Genomic DNA, 8,711 nt, shown 5'->3' with positions numbered 1-8,711 from the left:
CCCTGCCCCAATATCCGGTCGGTCTAGGCGGTGTTGGAGAGCCGAAAAGGTAATAACCAATCAGAGGACAGAAGTGGTTCAAGAGCTAACCAATCAGCCGGAGGAGGGTTGGACCCCCGAGTGAGGCTCGTGACTCGGGAAGCACCTGCGTGGAGGGTGCTGAGCCCGGCCGGCCCCCGGCAGGCGGAAGTGGTGCGTGACTTAAAGCAGCTTTGCCTGACCCGCCTTTGGGGCTGGACAGACCCGGGACCGCCACCTCACAGAGGACTCTCGTGCTGAACCGGGAAGTGAGGTGAAGTTAGGGCGGCGATGATTGGCTGATTGCAGAAGAGTCAAGCCACTTAGGCTTTCTGAATCTCAGTTTCCTCAGTTGTAAAATGGGAACAAGAATCCTGCACTATGTCCCTCCCAGGATTACTGGGAAAACTGACTCCTTTTACGGCTGTGTACTGGCTTTCTAAAAAAATTTTTATTTGTTAACCCATTGTCCCAGTCTGGGTTGTTTTCTCCCCTAGAGCCGCCTGACTTAAATGTAATCAATTCAAATCCACTCTGACGTTTCTCCCCTATAGTATTGTTATAAAAAGGCGAATATATCCCCTTATACAAAGCCCTTTTGCAGCCAGTACTCTTTTCAGAGCTAGACAGAAGTTTCTAGGACTGAAAAATTCCTTAAGGATCATCGGGTTCGTAGGGAAGCTGAGGCCCCCATGAGGGGTCAGTCCCACAGGGAGTCAGTGGACAAGAGGAAACCCAGGTCTCCTGGGCAATCCCGAATGGTACTAGCCACAACATCTTATATGTGCACACCCTTCCCACCTAAGGACAGCAGGAACTTGCTTAGAAAACAGTGCTGTCAGTATTTCTTTTAAATCAGGGACATGTTAATAACATGGCTAGTTAATTTTGTCTACACCCTAGGGAGGATAATCCAGTGATTCCAGTTTCTCGTGCTCATATTGAGGAGGGGCTTATCCACTGGCCAAAAGAAGGACCTTTCTCCTTCAACACCACTACTCTAAAAAGTCGAAAACAGAAACAAACCAAAAGAACCAGCCAGAGGTCAAAGTTGCCTCCAGAAATAGTCAGCAAGGGACAAGAAAGTGGTTCCTAAAAATATACACTAATCTTTGTTGACACAAAAGGGTAATTGCTTCCTTAAAGCATGTATTTACCTTTAAAGTCGTTTAAAGTATGAAGTGTAGGAAAGTTTTGAAGAAAATCATTTAACAAATTTAAAATATTAGGGCCTGCACCTGACTCGGTTTCCCCCCTCTTTTTGTTTTAATGCTCATCCCTAACATAAATGGGCTCATCCCTAACAGAAATTGGCAACAATGCATGAAGTAGTTTCACATTCCTCTTCTCTTTGAAACAATATATCCTGCCCCTGTTAGGAGGATAAGGGACAGGGACTACCCTGAGAGGGCCCAAGGAAGACAACTTTTGGTTGCTCACAGCAGTAGTAGCTGAGGGACAGACAGCATTCTCTCGGGGGCAAGTGCGTAACTCTGGGGAAGCTGTCCTGAGAGTCACTTGCTAGAGGGGGCACCACCTCTCATCATGCAAAATCAGCAAGTGTTTATTCACTCAAAATTGAGGAAATCAGCTGCGGTGTTTAGGGATGACTTCACAGGGGAGGTGGCTTGGAGTTCAGTTATGATATTTGGGTAAGGTTTAGAAGAGTTACTCCTGGTGGCCTAATGTTACAGTTGTGCAAGGTTTCATAGCTTGGCATGTTTGGGGGACAGAGAGTAAATCAGTTTGGCTGGGCCTGAAGGGGTTAAGTAGAGGAACAATTGAAGGTAAATCTGGAGACATATGCTGGGGTCTTGAATGCAGTCCATGCTAAGGAGGCTTATTAGCAATAGGAAATTATGGAAGGTTCCAGAAAAAGGAATGCTTTGATCAAAGTGCTGCTTAGGTGGTTAATCTGATCCCTGTGTGCAGGATGGATGGGAACAGAGGCTGTGGGAAAGAAGTTGAGGAATGGCATGATGAAGGTCTGGGCAGGGCAGTGATGTGGAGTTGGATGATCCAGGGAGCACTGATGGGAAGTCCCTACCTACCACAAGATGTAGGGACTGGGAGAGTTGCAGGGGGAAAGGATGAGATCATAAATCATACCTGAAATCACCAAAGCCACTAATTTATGCTCTCTGGGGGAGTTCCAGTAATTGCCAAGAGACAGAGAAGAAGATTTAGGTGATATCCAGAAGGTAGTTAGAAGTATACACAAGGAGGGGAGCTCCTGGCCTGGAGTGGGAGAGATGGGGAGAGGGAAGTACTGGGTGACACAGCTGGGAAGAACCCTTGGTTCTAGGGAGAGGCAGAGATTGGACTGTGCAGGATCTTTCCTCAGCACTCTGCCAGAGCCGGACCAAGGGCCACACAGTGACGTCTGATGGGTCTTGGTTGAGGGGTTAAGACTCAGACCCCACTCTCTAAAGCCAAAAAGTATCTGATCCAGAAGAAGGGTGGTAAGAAATGCATACAAATTACTCTAAGATAGGTGCAGATGGTGATATGGTAGGGGTGTGGAGAGGGCAGTGGTGAGCAAGCAAAGAACTGAAAGGATCGAAGGGAGGCGAGTCACATTTGGTTGAGAAGTCCTAGAAAAGTTTCATATGGGAGATAAGTGCAGTGTCTATCTCTCCCACTAGACCTTTAGGTGAGGGCAGGGGCCATGTATGCCTTACTTATCTTTGTATTCTTAGGGTCTAGCATTATACCTGGCACATAGCAGGTGTTCAATAAATATTTGTTGCTGGAATGGAGTGGCATTTGAGATGGATCTCAAAGGAGAAGGGTTGTGAGATATATATGAGGGAGAGGAAGAAAGGCAGGCTGTGCTCTGGGAAGTGATTTGGCTACGTGATGGAAGATCAGGAAAGTAAATGGATACAGCTGAAGAAAGTGTGTTGGAGTCAAATCATGGAGGACTTGAGAGCCCAGGTGAGGATTATTACTAAATTTGAAGAAGCTGTGGGGAGCCTTTGATGGACATTACCTGGCCAATGACTTGGTCAGAACCCTGTTCTGGAAGAATCTTCTGGCAGCTCAGGCAGTTAGCATGGCAGAGGGTTCTGAAAGCAGGGAGGACAGTTAGGAAAGACTGCTGCAGTGGTTCAGGAGGGAGATGCAGGGGGCCAAGTATGATATTCTAGGAAACAGAGCAGTGGGCTCAGGTGGAAGGAAAATAATGGAGGTAATATACATAGTATAATACTTGGTAAGTAATAGCAGAGAGAGGAGGCACAGAGAGAGAGAGGAGATTCACAGATAACTTTTATAGCTTGTGAAACCACGAACAGAAATAGCCACAACAGGAAAAGCCGGTTGTGTGGAATGGGAGGAGATGAGACAAATGAAGAGTTCAGTGTGGACATACTGAGCACGAGGGACCTGTGGGATATTCAGGAGACATTCCACAGGATATTGGAAATCTAAGTCTGAAGTTCAGGAGAGAGGAAGATCTAATTCCAGCAATGGTGGGCAAGTTGTTTTGGGCCAACTGTTCTGCTGAAAACAACTAGAAGATCTGGGCAAAAAGTTTTAAAAATCTTTGAAGGCATCAGAGGACTACCAAAGCAGTGAGGAATTGTGGGCCAAAGTTCTAGAAGGGGAGGGAAGCCAAGAAAAGTGAGCCTAACATTTGGAGCCATTTTTCCCCTCAAGGAGACTGTTAGTTGTAAAAGCAGAGGCTGAGAAGCTGAGTAGCGTTTTCAATAAACAAGGCTGGGAGAAGAAAATAGTTGAGGGCCTACCAAGAAGAAGGGGCCCTGATAAATGTACCAGGCTTTTTGTTGGGACCCCAAAGGGCTACCTACTAGGAATAAAGGGGGAAAAGGCCTTGATTGAATTAAAGTGATCCAGGCTTTCTAGTGCCCTTACCTTAGAGCTGCCTGCCAAAAGCAAGAGTAAATTCTCTCTAACAGAAAAAAATTTCATCCAAAAATAAATAAGCATGAAAAGACAAAACATGTTCAGAAATATTTTCAAGGACAGGCATATGATAGAAATTCCAGAGGATTCAGATAATGGAGTTACCAGACCTAGACTTTAAACTAGCTATGATTAAAGACTTCAAGGAATTAAAATAATGAGAATTTCAGCAGTTTAAAATTTTGAAAACTAAAATTTACAGTATTTGATATTAAGAGTTCAATGGATAGGTTTAATAGTGGATTAGACATAGCTGAAAAGAGAATTAGTGAACCAGAAGACAGAGCAGAAAAATATCCAAGCTGAAACAGAATCAAAAGGATGAAAACCACAGAAAAGAGCATAAAAAACATGGGATATGAGGGACAGGTTTTATAATGTAATTTTAGCAAGGAGAGGACTTCCCTGGTGGCTCAGTGGTTAAGAATCTGCCTGCCAACGCAGGGGACACGGGTTTGAGCCCTCATCCGGGAAGATCCCACATGCCGCGGAGCAACAAAGCCTGTACGCCACAACTACTGAGCCTGCGCTCTAGAGCCTGTGAGCCACAACTACTGAGCCCGCATGCCACACCCACTGAAGCCTGCACGCCTAGAGCCCATGCTCCACAACAAGAGAAGCCACCACAATGAGAATCCTACGCACCACAACAAAGAGTAGCCCCCCGCTCACCACAACTAGAGAAAGCCCACACGCAGCAATGAAGACCCAACACAGCCAAAAATTAATTAATTAATTTAAAAAAAATTTTAGCAAGGAGAATAGAGAAAGAATGGAGCAATGTTGGAAGAGAAAATGGCTAAGAATTTCCCAAAATTGGTAAAGGAAATCAAACCACAGATTTAAGAGAATCACCATGAACTCCAAGCAAGATAAAAAGAAAAAAAAAGAAACGCTCCCTAAAGGAACTGTTAAAATCTACATGCCTCTTGTGCGTTTTTAAATTGACATCTAATTTTTTTCATAACTTAATTAGTTGCAAGGGATATAATTTCTCAAATCTTGTAATAGTGATCCTTTCAAATAAAATCATTGCATTGCTCTTTTAAATGTATCTGGTAGCATCTAAATACCATAGTGATTTGATACCATAATCCATTAAAATATGATAAAGCTTTTCATTAATATTAAATTTCAGATTCTTACTTTTGCTCCATGAACACATACTACCATTCCAACACTTGCCCCTATCATACTTCTTGGTAACAAAAATATGTAATATAATTAACTGTTTAAAATATCCTATGACCATAATAAGGCTCTGAATGTTAAAATTTTGTTTTGCATTGACATCATTATTAGTAGTATACATTTAACCAAAGCAACAAAATATACCAGAAAATTTTATAATTACTAAATATTACTAAATAGAAAAAGTAAAATTTTATTAGAACATCATGTCTTAAAAATCTTGATGGGCTTGTATTATCTATTGTTGTGTAATTAGAATTTAGTACCTTAAAATAACAAACATTTATTATTTCACATAGTTTTTTTTTTTTTTTTTTTACATCTTTATTGAAGTATAATTGCCTTACAATGGTGTGTTAGCTTCTGCTTTATAACAAAGTGAATCAGTTATACATATACAATATGTTCCCATATCTCTTCCCTCTTGCATCTCCCTCCCTCCCACCCTCCCCATCCCACCCCTTCACATAGTTTTTGAGAGTCAGGAATCTGAGGGGCATCTCCCATGAGGTTGTCTCACATGGCTGTTGTCAGGAAGTCTCAGTTCCTTGCCACATGGGCCTCTCCAAAAGCTTGCTCATGACACAGAAGTTGACATCCTCCAGAGTGAGCAATCCAAGAAAGAAAGAATGACCGAGACAGAGGCATGGTATCTTTTTAATAACTTTATTGAGGTAAAATTCACATACCATACAATTCACCCATTTAAAGTATACAATTCAGTGGCTTTTAGTATAGTCACAGAATTGTGCATCTATCACCACTATCAATTTTAGAACCTTTTTATTACCCCCAAAAGAAACTTTGTACTTTCAGTCTCTACTTCTCAGTACTCTCAAATCCCCCAGCTCTAGGCAACAACTAATTTTCTATTTTCTGTCTCTGTAGAGTTGCCTATTGTGGACATTTCATAAAAATGGAATTATACAACATGTGGTCTTTTGTGACTGGCTTCTTTCATTTAGCATAATGTTTTCAAGGTTCATCCATGTTGTACCATGTGTGAGTACTTCATTCCTTTTTATGGCTTAATAATATTCCACTATATGGATATTCTACATTTATTTATTTATGAGTCAAGCATTTGGGTTATTTCAACTTTTTAACTATTATGTATGATACCGCTATGAACATTCACGTACAAGTTTTTGTGTGCATATACGTTTTTATTTATCTTGAGTATGCATACCTAGGAATGAAATTAATGGGTATGTATACCCAGTATATATGTTACTGGGTCATATGGTAACTGCATGTTTAATCATTTGAGAAATTGCCAGACTGTTTTCCAAAGTGGTTGTACTATTTTACATTCCTACCAACATTGTTTGAGGGTTCCAGTTTTTCCACATTCTCACTAATATTTCATATCTGTTTTTTAAAAAAATTATTATAACCTAGGCTTCCCTGGTGGCGCACTGGTTAAGAATCCGCCTGCCAATGCAGGGGACACAGGTTCAAGCCCTGGTCCAGGAAGATCCCACATACTGCGGAGCATCTAAGCCTGTGAGCCACAACTACTGAGCCCACGTGCCGCATCTACTGAAGCCCGTGTGCTCTACAGCCCGTGCTCCACAACAAGAGAAGCCACTGCAATGAGAAGCCCGCGCACTGCAACAAAGAGTAGCCCCCCCGCTTGCTACAACTACAGAAAGCCTGCGCACAGCAACAAAGACCCAACACAGCCAAAAATTAAAAAAAAAAAAAATTATTATAACCATCCTAGTGGGTATGAAGTGGCATCTCATTGTGGTTGTGATTTGCATTTCACTGATGGCTAATGATATTGAGCATCTTTTCATGTGCATGTTAGCTATGTGTGTATCTTCTTTGAGGAAATGTATTCAGATCCTTTGCCCATCTTTAAATTGCTTTTTTTCCCTTTTATTACTGAGTTGTAAGACTTCCTTATATATTCTAATACAAGTTCCTTGTCATATATGTGCTTTTCAAATATTTTTTCCATTTGTGTCTTTTCACTTTCTTGATGGTGTCCTTTGAGGCACAAAAGTTTTTAATTTTTATGATGGTCATTTATGTTTTTGGTAATATCTAAGAAACTACTGACTATCCAAAGTCATAAAGGCACCTATGTGAGACTGATAAAAGTTTTTAAAAAATTCAAAATCAGGAATAAAAATAGGATCACTGAAGAATCTAAAGAGATTATAAAGATCATAAAAGTATATACAGACAATTGTATGTTAATAAATTTGAAAATGTAAATGAAATAGAGAAATTCCTAGAAAATACAACTTAAAAATAACACGAGGGCTTCCCTGGTGGCGCAGTGGTTGAGAATCTGCCTGCCAATGCAGGAGACACGGGTTCGAGCCCTGGTCTGGGAAGATCCCACATGCCGCGGAGCAACTGGGCCCGTGAGCCACAACTACTGAGCCTGCGCGTCTGGAGCCTGTGCTCCGCAACAAGAGAGGCCGTGATAGTGAGAGGCCCGTGCACCGTGATGAAGTGTGGCCCCCGCTTGCCACAACTAGAGAAAGCCTTCAAACAGAAATGAAGACCCAACACAGCCATAAATAAATTAATTAATTAATTAAAAAAAAAATAACACGAGGAGAAATAGAACTGAATATTCCTATAGCTAGTAAAAACATTTTAATAAATTATATATATATAATATATATATTATATATATATAATATATATGTATAATATATATATTATAAAATCTCAGCAAACTAGGAATGGAGCAGAACTTCCTCAGCCTGATAAAGGACATCTATGAAAAACCTATTTAATGGTGAAAGACTGAATGCTCTCCCCCTAGGATCAGGGATAAGTCAAAGATGTTCCCACTCATCATTCCTATTCAACATTGTACTGGAAGTCCTAGCCAGCACAGCAAGACAAGAAAAAGACATAAAAGGCATACAGATTAGAGAGAAAGAAATAAATTTGTCCCTATTTGTAGATGACATGATTGTCTACATAGAAAATTTCAAGAAATCTACCCAATAAACTCCTAAAATAAGTGAGTTTAGCAAAGTTGCAAGGTATATGGTCGACACACAAAAATCAATTGTATTTCTATATAGTACTAGCAGTGTATTATTAGAAACTAAAAAATTGAAAATACCGTTTACAATAGCTCCATATGAGAACTTTACAAATAAAAACCTGAGTGAATATATAGTGGATGGAATCCGGTAATATTTTAAAGAAATTATATAATTACTGAGGCTAATAATTATATAAATGTATATTGTATTTTATATAAAAATATATATGTAATATGTCATAAGCAAGTTAGGTTTATCCCAGGAATGGATGGATGGTTTTACATTGACAAATTAATAAAAGTGAATTGTCCTAAAACAAGGGAAAAACATGCTCATTTCAATAGATTCAGAAAAATATTTGATAATTCAACATCTATCACAATAAAAGCTTTTAGCAACTTGGAATAGAGGGAACTTCCTTAAAAAAAAACAAGTCATTATTTATACATGATATAATTGTGTATATGGAAACTATGGAAATATCTCCAAATAAATTATTACAAATTCTTTCTATATTCTGGATACAAGTCCTTTGTCAGATAGGTGATTTGCAAA

General features: G+C 40.2%; 1 long non-coding RNA gene across 2 annotated transcripts; it reads left to right on the top strand.

The window, feature by feature from the left end:
* On the top strand, positions 1–6,066 carry LOC132367182 (uncharacterized). Of its 2 annotated transcripts, none has more exons than XR_009503718.1 (2): positions 1–49; positions 6,025–6,066. It is a non-coding gene; the product is annotated as an uncharacterized LOC132367182 (long non-coding RNA). The 2 variants fall into 2 exon arrangements; XR_009503717.1 differs by lacking the exon at positions 1–49 and adding an exon at positions 81–292.
* Positions 6,067–8,711: the final 2,645 nt, after the last annotated feature.

This window comes from Balaenoptera ricei, chromosome 6 (assembly GCF_028023285.1).
Source record: "Balaenoptera ricei isolate mBalRic1 chromosome 6, mBalRic1.hap2, whole genome shotgun sequence".
NCBI classification, from domain to species: Eukaryota; Metazoa; Chordata; class Mammalia; order Artiodactyla; family Balaenopteridae; genus Balaenoptera; species Balaenoptera ricei.
This window is presented reverse-complemented; position numbering and strand designations above follow the sequence as displayed.